We start from the raw sequence: 5,000 nt of genomic DNA, 5'->3' as shown, positions 1-5,000 counted from the left end.
TATAAAATAGACCATGATATCTGCTGGTAGTGTTGGGAAATCGTTGAGAAATTATTGCACGGAAGCCATCGCCTTGCCCGAGAATCTGTGCAATTTAAACATCTAGACATGCGAGTGTTGCTCTGTGAAAAGACGCTAAAAATGTTATTTACTCATTTGCTTTCTTTTAATCCTAATTATTTTATTTTATTCATTCACATTCGTTTATTTGTATATTTGTGAAGTATCGTTTGTTTACCTAATTGATTAATTTATTTATTATTTGTTTGTTGATTTTTTTTAATGTTTACTTATTTGATTACTTATTTAATTATGAATTTCTTTAATAACTCATTTGCTTGTCTATTCAGAATATCCAAAGGTATGCAAACTAAAATCCCTTCCCACAAAAATTGTGGAATACGTTACAACACACACACACACACAAACACACACACCGACACACACACACACACACACACACACACACACACACACACACACACACACCCACACCCACACCTACACACCCACACCCACACCCACACCTACACACCCACACTCCCACACACACACACACACACACACACACACACACACACACACACACACACACACACACACACACACACACACACACACACACAACCAAAATGCTCTTTAAAAAACAATTCGACTGGGGAAAGAGATTGGTCACCCCCCCTCGCCCCCCACCCCCCCACCCCAAAAAAAAAAGAAAATAAAAGACAGGAACTGGCCAGGAACGCAATCCTGAGAACAAACTCCCTTTTAATGAAGAAAGCTGTATAGAGACCGAGCCAGATGATGGATCGGCGTGGGGTGGGGGAGGCAGGGGGTGGGGAGGGGGGTACGGTGGAGGCAGAGGGTAAATACAGGGGAGAAGCACCATTGATCGGCAGGGTATATACCTTTATCACAGGCGAGGGAGGGGAAGGGGAAAGATGGGGGTGGGAGAAACAGGTGGGCGGCTGGAATTAGAAGGGGATTGGGAAGGGGAGAGAGAGGGAGGGAGGAGAGAGAGAGGGGGGGTGGACTACCTGTTGGACAGAGAGAGAGAGAGAGAGAGAGAGGGAAAGATGGGGGTGGGAGAGAGGGAGAGGTGGGCGGCTGGAGATTAGAGGGAGAGGGATTGGGAGAGGAAGAGAGGGAGAGAGGGAGAGGGAGAGAGAGGGAGAGGGAGAGGGGGAGGGAAAGGGAGAGAGGGAGAGAGAGAGAGAGAGAGAGAGAGAGAGAGAGAGAGAGAGAGAGAGAGAGAGAGAGAGAGAGAGAGAGAGAGAGAGAGGGAGAGAGAGAGAGAGAGAGAGAGAGAGAGAGAGAGAGAGAGAGAGAGAGAGAGAGAGAGAGAGAGACAGCGAGAGAGAGAGAGAGAGAGAGAGAGAGAGAGAGAGAGAGAGAGAGAGAGAGAGAGAGAGAGAGAGAGAGAGAGAGAGAGAGAGAGAAGGAGAGTGATAGAAAGAGAGAGGGAGAGAGACAGAGAGGGAGAGAGAGAGAGAGAGAGAGAGAGAGAGAGAGAGAGAGAGAGAGAGAGAGAGAGAGAGAGAGAGAGAGAGAGAGAGAGAGAGAGAGAGAGGGGAGAGAGAGAGAGAGAGAGAGAGAGAGAGAGAGAGAGAGAGAGAGAGAGAGAGAGAGAGAGAGAGAGAGAGAGAGAGAGAGAGAGAGAGAGAGAGAGAGGGGGAGAGTGAGATCTGCACCCTGTTGGAGAGACAGAGAGAGAGAGAGAGAGAGAGAGAGAGAGAGAGAGGGAGAGAGAGAGAGAGAGAGGAAGAGAGAGAGAGAGAGAGAGAGAGAGAGAGAGAGAGAGGGTGAGAGAGAGAGACCAAGAGAGAGAGAGAGAGAGAGCAGAGAGAGAGAGAGAGAGAGAGAGTATTTTAGAGAGAGAGAGAGAGAGAGAGAGAGAGAAAGAGAGAGAGATATATATATATATACATACATATGCATATATATACATATATATATATATATATATATATATATATATATATACATATATTATTATATATTTATATATATATATATACATATACATATATATATATTATTATTATTATTATTATTATTATTATTATTATTATTATTTATTATTATTATTATTATTATTATATTATTATTATTAAATTAATATATATATTATTATTATTATTATTATTATAATATATTATTATTATTATTATATTATATATTATTATTATTAATAATATATATATTATTATTATTATTATTATTATTATTATTATTATTATTATTATTATTATTATTAATATTATTATATATACATATACATATACATATATTTAATATATATATTATTATTATATATATATATATACATATATACACATACATATATATATATATATATATTGTTATTAATATTATATTATTATTATTATATTATTATATATATATATATATATATATACATATATATTATATACATATATACATATATTATTATTATTATTATGTTATTAATATTATTATTATTATTATTATTATTAATATATAAACATATATATATATATTATTATTATTATTATTATATATATATATACATATATTAGTATATATACATATATATATATATATTATTATTATTATTATTATTATTATTATATATTATTATTATTATTATTATTATTATTATTATTATTATTATTATTATTATTAATCCACGACAGACAGATCATCAGACATCGTTATCGTATCACAGACAGACAGACAGACAGGCAGACAGAAAAGAAGTGATACATAAACAGATAGATAAATAGTCAGAAAGAAAGTGATAGGAAGACAGACAAACAAACAACCAAACAATCAGCCAGACAAACAGACACGCAGACAGACCATGACACGTGGGAGATCCTGAAAGATCAAGTGCTTTTTCTAAACAAAACTGCCTCACTAAGACTGGAAGGAACAGCTGCTCTCTAAGGACTAAGACCGCCCATCGAAATGGAGCTTTGGCTATTGATTTAATTTACCTCTCACGCTCACGCACGCACGCACACATGAGAGTATGTATGAGGGTGACACGGTGCTTGAATGAAAGTCTGGATGAGTGAAAGGCAGAGTAAGATATATGGGGAACAGATAGAGATATTGGTAGGCTTATTGAGTATACCCTGTCCATTTCATTTATTTATACGTTTCTGTATATTCTTATGTCTGTATGTTTATTTATACGTTTATGTATATATTTATGTCTGTATCTTTATTTATTTATACGTTTATGTATATTTTTATGTCTGTATCTATTTATCGATGTACCTATATTTATTACCTATATCTATATTCATTCCCTATATCTATATTTATATCGATCTATCTATCAATCAATCGATCTATATCTATGGCTGTATCTAAATCAACATTAATGCATCTATATATCTGTCTAATCTATCTATCAGTCTGCCTGTCTGTCTATCTGTCTATATATCTATATTTATTCGTCTACCTATTCATTCATCTATCTATCTATCAGTCTGCCTGTCTGTCTATCTGTCTATATATCTATATCTATCTATTTATTCGTCTATCTATTTATCCATCTATGTATCTATCCATTCCTCTATCTATACATCTATCTATCTATCTACAATTCAATCCACCAATATATCTACATATGAATGTATATAATATCCCATTATAATAAAACATGCACATAAATGAATAGACGAACGTAAAAAAAAAGAAAAAAAAAAAAGAAAAAAAAATACAAAACAACAAAAGGAAAAATGTATTACAATTACAATGACCTCATTTGCATAACTGAACGTTCAGTGAAGTTGCAGCTTTAGTGTCGTTTCTTAGTTCAGGTTTAAGGTTTCAGGTTTTATTCTTGGGATTAAGCCGGCGTGAGTATTTGAAAATCTCCGTGTTTGACCTTCAGTGTCCTTGCAGCGAGTGACGTTAGCGGGATGCCAGAACGACAGACGCTGGTATAAGGAGTATAAGTTTTTGTATAAATGGGGTTTGGTGTATGTGGAATAAGGATGAGGGGGGGGGGAGTAAGGATGGATTTCGGCGATTTTTTATTTCAGAATGTTTTGGAAGGATCTGATTGTTGTATACGGATTTACGCAGATTTTCTTTCTTTCTTTCTAAGTCTGTCTGTCTGTCTGTCTCTCTCTTTCTGTGTGTGTGCATGTTTGTGCCTGTGCGTCTGTGTGTTTGTATGTGTCTATATGTCTGTCTGCGTTTGTGTGTGTGTGTGCGTGTGTATGTATGTGTATGTGCCTGTGTGTTTGTATGTTTCTGTACGTCTGCCTGTGTGTGTGCGTGCGAGTGCGAGTACGCGAGAGCCCCCGACAAAGAGGAGGAGCGAAAAACAAACAGCGAGCCAGACAGCCCGAGCCCCAGACACGGACCGAGCCCCCGAGGCATCGCTTCTCGCCCACACGCCCCCGCGCCCCTGCGAACGAGGACCGGGAACGCCATCAAACAGGAATCAGACCGGAGGAACGGAGCTCCGCCGCGCTAACGATTGAATAAGCAGTCCCGGGTTAGAACCTCGGATTCTCTCGCTCTCTCGTCCTTCCCGCGTCCACTGGAGGGCTCTCGCTCGTACAGGCAGGTGCTGCGGCGCTAAGGGGGGTGGGGGGTGGGGTGTTCGGGGAGGAAGGGGAGGGGTGTTATGCTGTAAGTCTGAGTGGGGAGGGGGAGGGGTGCTGCGGTTCGGGGGGAGGGAGGGCGTGAGTGGGGCGGGTGCTGCGGCGTGGAGGGGTGGGGAAAGGGGGGGTGCTGTTGCGGCTCGGTGGGAAGGGGGTGTCAAGTGTGCTGTGGTTTGAGGGGGAGGAGAGGGTGTGCTGCGGTTCCTGAGGGGAGGGGGTGCTGGCATAAGGGGAGGGGTGTTGCGGCTCGGGGTGGGAGGGGGGGTGTTGCAAGCAGGTTAACAAAAGTCGGGGGGGAAGGGGGAGGGGTATTGCTTGGCTTTTCTTGGCTCGGGGGGAGGAGAGGGGGGGTGCTGCAGTTCGGGGGGGTGGGGGTGGGGTCATTTATGA

At 40.0% G+C, this 5,000-nt stretch overlaps 1 protein-coding gene across 1 annotated transcript in view; it reads left to right on the top strand.

Annotated features, from left to right (window-relative positions):
* Positions 1 to 5,000, top strand: part of LOC138867935 (zwei Ig domain protein zig-8-like) — a 95,553-nt gene that overhangs the window by 47,120 nt on the left and 43,433 nt on the right. The window lies entirely within an intron of this gene.

This window comes from Penaeus vannamei, chromosome 33, assembly GCF_042767895.1.
Source record: "Penaeus vannamei isolate JL-2024 chromosome 33, ASM4276789v1, whole genome shotgun sequence".
Taxonomy (NCBI): domain Eukaryota; kingdom Metazoa; phylum Arthropoda; class Malacostraca; order Decapoda; family Penaeidae; genus Penaeus; species Penaeus vannamei.
Note: the sequence above shows the minus strand (reverse complement) of the source record. Positions and strands in the feature narration are given on the sequence as shown.